Source organism: Phaseolus vulgaris, chromosome 8 (assembly GCF_000499845.2).
Source record: "Phaseolus vulgaris cultivar G19833 chromosome 8, P. vulgaris v2.0, whole genome shotgun sequence".
Lineage (NCBI taxonomy): Eukaryota > Viridiplantae > Streptophyta > Magnoliopsida > Fabales > Fabaceae > Phaseolus > Phaseolus vulgaris.
This window is the reverse complement of record NC_023752.2, coordinates 21,641,101-21,650,402: the sequence shown is the minus strand read 5'-3', so window position 1 is coordinate 21,650,402 and position 9,302 is coordinate 21,641,101. Positions and strand designations below refer to the sequence as shown.

The window sequence follows — 9,302 nt, the reverse complement described above, 5'->3', positions numbered from 1 at the left end:
AACCTCTTTAAATTGATTCTAGATCACATCAAATTCCAATTGGTTAGACAACTTTATGGAACACTCATAAGATAAAATATAAGAAAAACTTAACTATTTCCATATGAAATGCATTGCATGTAGTGGTATGCTACCAACTCCATATGAAGTCAATTCACATGCACAAGGAAGATCATGAGTAGAAATAAAAGTACAACTACAACGTATTGTATCTAATCCAACATATATTCACCCAATCATTCTCTTCCATAATATGTTGTAATGCATATGTTGACAAAAAAAAAACATACAACTTTTGTATGTTGTGACGTTAAACACATGACCTACAACATGAAGACTTTTCTAAAATAAAACTTTAATTGCATTATGTTACAAAGTTATCATGTTGTTAATGGAATCCCAACAAAAACATAAGTCTCTCGTGGAGGCCTGAAGTATCCTCTTTATGCTTTAATGTGCAACCTCAACCCTACATAACAAAACAATTGTGAATGAACACAACTTTGAAAGGACATGCAACGAAATATATAGTGGAGAGGGTCGTACCTACTACTTTTTTGTGTTACCTAAGTGCATTACTTTATCATGTTTTAAATTTTTATTGTGGAATTAACTATGCACCACTCACATATTCAACAAATATAGGTCATAGAGAACAAAAAACTTCAAATGCCTCAACATGATGTTTAAATCCTTCTAAATCATCACAATTCACAACACTTCCCTAAACATCTATGACTTAATCTCATGCCTTTATATTGTCCTTGTTTGCAAGAAACTACAAATAAGTGGGTGAGCATACTAGGCATGAGATATGTTATTCTCAATCGATATAATGTCGTGCTTGTTTGGTTATCCCTCAAGAAATCAATTACCACTTTTCTTTTAAGAAATCAACCACCATCTAATAATATTTCAATCAAGCACGTTTGTAGGAATAATTTTGTGTGGGTATTAAAAAATGACTATGATCTTATGTTAATAAAATGTATAAAACTTATATTCAATATTAATTGATGCATGTGAAGTTTTAATAAGGTCATCTCATTCCACCAACATATATGATGTGCTTTACATATTGTTATCCGACTGCTCAAGCCTGGTCATCATTTTACACTAATCTTATGCAAGTTTTTACGCAAATAATGACCATTAGAGGTCATCTCTAACTTAGATATTGTTATTTACATATTTTGTAATAATTAACTATTTTATCATTGTTGTTTAATATCAATAACGATTAATGTTTAATATAAGTAATTGTTGGTACATGATAAAGTAATTATGTAATTAGAAGGGTGTAAAGACATCAACAATCATAAATATTATGTATTATGTAAAAGTATAGTACATACAATGTTAAAAACAACTAGGCATCTAATAAATGCCAAATACAATCATTAACAAAACTTCATAAAATAAAATCATCTACATCTATGTCGTGACCTCTTAACTTGCACAACCCTTTCTTTTGTAGCTTCTCTTGCTAAAATGAGGGTTTTGTGTGTCCCTTCCCACGCAAGAGTACCCTTAACAACATAGTCTTGTCAATCATCAACGGTAGCTTTGCCACAATCCTATGACATATACACCATAAAATAAAAATAAATTAAAAATATATTAAACATGTAAATAATGAATGACATGTTCTTACCACAATAGGATGTTTTGTATGACTGTCATGTTATCACCATCACCTCTAAAATATGCATGTGTATATAGTGGTATCACTGTTGGACGCTCATCCTCAACCATTTGAATGATATATGAATGTGAGACATGACGAAAAAAATCCACATATCTTGGAATGCAAGCTCCGACATGAGGAACCAGAACATCTTTTGCACAACATACTTTTGAAAATGTAACCACCAGGGTCTATTTCTATTATTGACAAACTCCCATCTCCGACTACAGATAAATGGCGTGGTATGCTCTACACATATCCATATTGTCGTAGGACATGTTCAGACAAGTGCAATTGCCTACATGTAAATTAAAAATTAAAAACCTCAAATGGGAACATATTCTGGATTGAGTATTCTGAAAAGGTGTTCAAGATCGATCATTTCAGAACACCTTTTTTGTACTCATTATGAAATATGTTCCTGGAAAACATATTCCAAACATGATTCTAAAATGTTCATTCTAGAATATGTTTTTGGATTGGTCATTGTAGAACAAAATTCAAGAATACCCCTTCTTGAACATGCTATGCTTCAATCATGTTCTAGAATGAGTGTTATGAAAAGTTGTTTTACATGACCATTCCATAACTCTGTATGTTTTTCACACCTCCCCCACTTCTGAAATTCCCAATCAGAGATATTTCTGCAATATTGATTCTATAAAGTTAAAAAGAACATACTTGTAGTGTCAACATAAAACTTTGTGACAAAGAAGACAATTGGTGCTTTTGGGACGTCTTTCAGTAACAATGCAACTAGACAACACTTAGAAAGGCATCAACGATCAACCAAGCAACAACGGGCAAAGAGAAGGATGAAAAAGTGGTGTTAATGTAAAAAAAACATAAAGACTTTTTAGACTTTTCCCATAAATTATGGGTACAGGTGGAGAATAAGGGAATAAAAGCTCCCATTGTGTTCCTATTTAAAATAAAAAACAATTCTAATAATTTTATTTGCAAAGAATTGTAAAAAAATTTGCACCTGAAGGATTATCTTATCTGGTCACATTACAACATATAAAAATATAAACAAAAAAAATCAATAACAAGCTTCTTGACTGACCACAACTTTACATGTTAGAAGAAACATAAATTAAGGATAGATTCTCTATTTTTATTTATCTACTTTTATATCGTAACTCAAGAAAGTAACAAGATATACATTCAAACAAAGCCTAATGCCCATAATGGAAGACTCATGAGTGAACTTTTTGAAGCTAAATGAAGTTATATATTTAGATGTTTTTTAAGATTGTTAATGCAATTGTTAGATTTTCCAATACTTCTCACTCTCATAGATGTCAAAGTTCCCACTACAAAAAAAAAGTGTATATTGTGGCGGTTATTTTCGTACAAACTGGTGTTTATAACCGCCACAATATATGCATTTACTAGTTCTTTATTAAGTTTGAATTTGAAATTTCTTATGCGTAGGCTAAAATGGCTCACTAGTTTAATTCATGAAATTAATTTCCAACTTTACTACTGTAAGGCTGAAGAACTACATATGAATCCTTAATTTTTCGTTACTTGACGAGACAAGGCAATTACATTCATAATAAACATTTTTCCACAATCACACACAACATAAGTAGATTAAGTGAAGTAAGGCCCACATCAAAATACTAAAATTAACAACAGGCAAAGACAGAGACTGAGAAATGAAGGAAAAATTGCAAGGAACTTTACTTGAAGTAAGCACATGCATCCAAAAAATCGTAAACCTAAATCTCACACCCTTTTTCCAACCCTGTTCAATCAAGCCTAAACAAATAAACTTTTTAAACATTCTTCCCATAAAAAAGCGTAATTCTAACCATCCACATTGCAAGGTTAGGTAAACCTCTTGACTTGCACAGAATACTAAAGTATTTGCTGCATAAAAAGACAACTGCTACCAAAAACAAAGAGCAGTAAACAAAAAAATAAAAACTGCATTGGCTTTGGACCCACATAGAATATAACATCAAACCTCAAAACCCGAATCTCCCTTTGCTGCAACAGATTAGCTATGCATTTGCATTATCCTTGGTTTAAGTAATTCTATGACTAACATATGCGGTACATGCTTAACCCAACTCAATACCTGTTGCCCATGCTACAAACAGGCCAATTAAACAACTTACTAAAAGCCTAAACCTGCATATCTATACAACGTATGGTGGCATCAAAACCTCTCACCATTCTGAACATCATTGCAAGCCTTTGTTTGGATATTCCTCTGCATATGAAGTGCCTCTAGCATTTTACCACGCTTCATTATGTGCTTGTTATTGCTAGTTCTTTAGGACAATCTTTTTTCACCAATTCTGAATCAATATGCAAAGCTGAGATGCATAGTGTAGCAGTTGCAAAAAACTTCCACAAACCAGATTGGTTGCACCAGATGCTAAAATTCAGTGACTCTCCTTCATACCTATGATTGCCCCAATAACCATTGTGCCACTTCTTTGCTTGGTAGCTTTGTTGTTTCCTAATCAAATCTCTTGCCTGCTTATTGTTGCAGAATGATGCGACATACCTGCATAATCATGGCACTAAACCAACGTCCATTTTATCCATTTGGTCATCATAGAAATAGAGAAATTTCCCTGTATTGGTTTAACCTCTTCCAGCATTGCATTTATGATATAAATCTTAACCTTAGAGCTCCTTAATCCTACATTCCAACATCCATCTACCTACACCTACTCTCACACCAGATCAACTACCACACCAAACCTGCAAGCATTTCAAACTTGAGAAGGTTCCACGCCACACTAACATTCCCCAATTCTAATTTGAGCGCCACACTAACTTGAGAAGGTTCAAACTTAATTGTTTTCGTTTATTTCTTGAACACTAGGTGCAGCGAGCATCAACCCAACAAAATAACAACGATGTAAGAAATTTGCATTCCTTGTTCAATATTTAACTCTTGTGTTTATGACCTACCTTTGTGTAAGGTGATAATGTAGATATGTAATGCATAACTAATGATTCAACTCTCCTTAAGTGGTCTCATTACAACAATTATGCGTCATTTACAACAGAACGAAACATAAATAAAATATTAGAATACTCTTTCTCTGAAAGCTTATTTTATGCATTTTAAAGCTGGTTCAAAATGGCAAAATTATTCCAATAATGGTTAAGGGTAAACCTATGCCCGCTCATGTTTTCTATGCAAATGATATTATGGTCTTTTTGCAAAGGTAAAAAAACCTCTCTCAAGAACATGTATGACTTACTTAACCTCTATGGGGTTGCTTTGGACCAATGCCATAATAGACTCAAAAGTTACTCTTATGTTTCGTCTTAGGCTTCTTCTTGTTTGGTTCAACATTTTTCTTCTACTTTAAATTTCATAAGAGGTTTTTTACCTTTCAATTATCTCGGTGCTCAACTTTTCAAAGGTGTTCCAGAAGAAAAGTATATTAAGCCTACTTTGGAGAAAATTAAGATAGGAAAATGTTGAGCATGATGGGCACCCCATTCAGTTAGTTGATGATTTATCCATGTTTGGAGGATCCAATTAAGCTAATTAAGAATAAAATCTTTGCAAATTTTTACTCTCTTCCTTTCTCCCATCAAAACCCAAGAGCAGATAATTTATGCCCACCATGTGTTTCATCCATGGCCAAACACAATGACCCCACTCATCATTTTTTCTCTCTCAACAAACCTATTCTCCAACTTATTAACCACTTATATATTTATACACATATATTCTTCAAAACATTATCAAATATAAACTATTAAGTCATATAAACCATAAAAATAATAAGAACAGATACATCCTTACATTAGTGCTAAAACCAGATAAATGCATCAACATCTAAAACAGAGAAACACTAACCACTAGTGGCTCTACCAAGACAAAGGTGCAGATCCAAAAAAGAGTTTGTATAGAATGATTACCATTGCATCATGTGACAGGGGACGTACTTGAATAAGCAACTTGACGCACTCCCAAAAGGCAACAATAAATTCAAAATCAATAGTGAGACCCTGACAAACTAGAACAACAACACTAATTTCTTGCACACGAGCACAAACTTAGACAAAAGTTTCAAATCCTTACGCGGAGGCGCCGATGGCGGCAATGGCGGATAGTGAATGGCATGATAGTGAGCGCTAGGTTTCGCGATAGTGAACATCGGATAAGATGCACGAGTGAGTGAAATGGAAGAATGGGTGAAGCACGAAGCATTTCGCGATTAGGGTTGCGCAGAGGCGACGATGGCGGATAGTGAATGGCACGATAGTGAGCGCTAGGTTTCACGATAGTGAATGGCGGATAGGGTGAGCTAGGTTTCGTTAGGGTTTGAGTGTTTAGTAGAGAGAAAGGAGGAGAGAAGGAAGAGTCACGAATGAGTGAATAGTCAAACCATGTTTTCAAAAATAATTGGAAATAATGAGGAATGGTGTATGGAGGGAATCTAAAGGATAATTGTGACAGTTCAAACTGACATATTCTGAAGGATAATTGTGACGGTTAGTTAAATGTCTTATTATACGGAAATTTGTGACGGTTATTAATAACCGTCATATTAAAACCGTCACTTTATACATGATTTTTTGTAGTGTCCACTGAATCATGTGATTACTTATATGAGTTATTAATTCTTATATTATATTAACTTTCAATTTAAAATTAATTGATATCAAAAGAAGTTACATTAAGTCATACTTCAAGACTTGAACCATTTAATACTTTCTAATAGTAAGAACCTGAAATTTGTTCTTTGATGATGTAAAATATCTTTGTAGCTAATTCTTTAAAATTAAATTGACATGTAAGATGTTTTGATGTGTTTGAATTAAAATTTATTTTAATATTTGATTTAATTAGTATATTTAGAGGTTTCTTTATAAAGTGTGATAGAAAATATTGTAGAATATTTTACAACTCCATGGAAAATTCTAAAAGTTTCTAAATATTTCAAGAAGTAAGAATAAAGTGGGAAAAATAAATCAAATGATTAATCATAAACTTATACAAGCTTTGGAACCTAACTACCTCATTAAATGGAAGGTTGTAACTTATTTTGAATTGTAGAATGTTGGTTATGCAAGAGTCCATGTACTTGCATTGGTTACCACAATAAGAAAATCATTAAATAATAATAAAATTTAGAGACAAAAATAATTAGTTATTATATTGATTAAATTAGACACTAATTTAGAGAGTAAAATATTATTGATATCTAAAGTGGTTTCTATTATTAATAAAATATTGAAAAATAGTTTTTGTACCGGTTGGTATCGGATGGACCGATCTCGATCCCTATGACCGACCGCCCGAGTCAAAGGACAAACGTGATAGGTAGCAACAATTATGATGGCATTGAATGAGTCAACCCACACTCTGAAATATACGAAAAATATCTCTACCGTAACAGATAAAACTGAAAGATACACCTCGTATTTTAAGGAATCGTTGTGCATGTTAGTTAACAACTGATATTTAGCCCATAAGGGTCAAATCATAAACCAAACACTATAAATAGAGCCTTCTATGAAGAAGCAAGGTACATTTTTACATTTTGCTAGAATACACCTAAATTAGAACATTGACTTGAGCGTCAGAGTGCAATCACAGATACCCCCGCCGATCGAGCATCAGTATTGAAGGAAAGAGGCTTAAAGGAATTTGGAGATCACCGACACGTCAACAATTGTACATCAAGTCACAGGTACTATCTGGGCCCCTCAGCCTATACAGGTACAATTTCTAAATTGGTATCTAAATTAGCTACCAAAGTTTTAGTTACTAATATTTTAGATTCTAAATTATTCTCTGAAAGACTAATAGAAACTAATTTAGAACATAAGTAGTTAGTAGATAAAACCTTGGTAGCTAATAGTTAGATATCAATTTAGAAACTATTTTATAAATTTTTATTAACAATAGAAACTATTTTAGATACCAAAAAATTTTTAGTTTATAAAAAGGTCTCTAATCTAGTCAATATAGTGACTAATTATTTTGGTTTATAAAACTAGTTTCTATTTAATGATTTTCTTGTAGTGTTTTTTTACTTCTCTGTTAGAGAAAAATACACCAAACAAGCATTTTAATGAAATGCTTTTGAAACAAAAAAGTGTAAAGCATAAATGATTCATCTCTAAGACAAAAGGATTATACAACAGATCATGTAAATATCTTTGAGTTTCACATGATGCTCAACATGTTGATACAAGAGCACCATAAATGATACAATCAAGTTATATCAACAATGTGCAAGAAACACCTTCTTTGCATTTTGGCTAGGAATTTTAGTCAGGAATGGTTCAGATCCAAACAATATTCATTTTATTTTACAACAGTAGTCTGCCTAGTGAAACTAAATAAATTAATTGAGAATTGGATGTAGTTTTCGTTGACAAACAAACTAGTTTAAAAACACAGTGTAAGTTGTTCTTTCATTTATCTTTATTCATTGCATATAATCACAATGCCCCAATGAAAAAAAATATAAGACAAACCATTTGTTAAGTCAGACTATCATCTGATTTTGTATCATCAGACGATACATTGCGAATATTTAAAAAAATCTTAAAACACAATTCAACCCTCCCTTATTATGTTTTGACCTATTTTTACATTATTTCACTTTTTTGACATATTTTAAAAGGGATAATTCTACTCTCTCTTTTTCTTAGACTGTTCTTATCTTGGGTAAATAATATATCTCATTCTTTCACTAAATAAAAATTCAGTCATATTCCAAAACACACATCTAATACTTGAAACAAACAAATAGAAAGAAAGAAAAAATGGAAAAAGAAAGAAAATATTTCATACTAACTTAGAATCATCATCAAACTTCCTTTTCATATATTCTAAGTTTGTCCCTTGGGGGACATCCGAAAAATTGGAACGATATAGAGAAGATTAGCATGACCCCTATGCAAAGATGACATGCACAAATCGAGAAATATTCTAAGTTTGAACTAAATCAAGGTAAGGGGACTCTCTTTTGTGGACTAAAGAGGTACCGGGAGTTAAAGGACTCAGTTTTCTTCCTACATGAATGTATATTTTATGAAAATTGTTTATATTTTCTTAGTTTTTTGTTTTGTGTAAAATTATCTTGGCATCAAACTACAACTTAAAAAGAAGGTTTATATTTAGATTTCAATTTTCTTTTCATGTATAACTTCAATTATTTTGATTGTAATTTTGTTGTTAGATTTGTTAAACTTTATTCTAAATGAAACTAGACTAAAAAATGCAACTACTTAAAAGAGCTCGAGTTTTCCTTCCTAAAAGAGAATGAGATGATGGAAAAAATTTGTCTCATATACATGCAATAAAATATCACATTCCTATTTGCGCCTCCCTTTACATTAAACTCACCCCTCTTTATCTTTTTATTTCCATCTCACAACTCAAATGCCCAAACTCCCTTTTTATATTAATTTCCATAATTCCTATCCTCACTTCTCTTAATACAACCATCATTCCTTTTTATAAAAACTAAAACTAACCTACAAGACTCATTTTTACCTTAAACACACAATGCTTACATTAAAAATTAAGCATTAATTAAACTTAACTACTACTTGTCAATTAATTTCACCAACTTATTTTATTACACAAAAACACTAGACCCAAATGGTATTT

At 32.0% G+C, this 9,302-nt stretch overlaps 1 non-coding gene across 1 annotated transcript; it reads left to right on the top strand.

Annotated features, from left to right (window-relative positions):
• The first annotated feature begins 8,526 nt into the window (after positions 1-8,526).
• On the top strand, positions 8,527-8,628 carry LOC137827346 (U6 spliceosomal RNA). The gene has a single exon (XR_011083737.1). It is a non-coding gene; the product is annotated as a U6 spliceosomal RNA (small nuclear RNA).
• Positions 8,629-9,302: the final 674 nt, after the last annotated feature.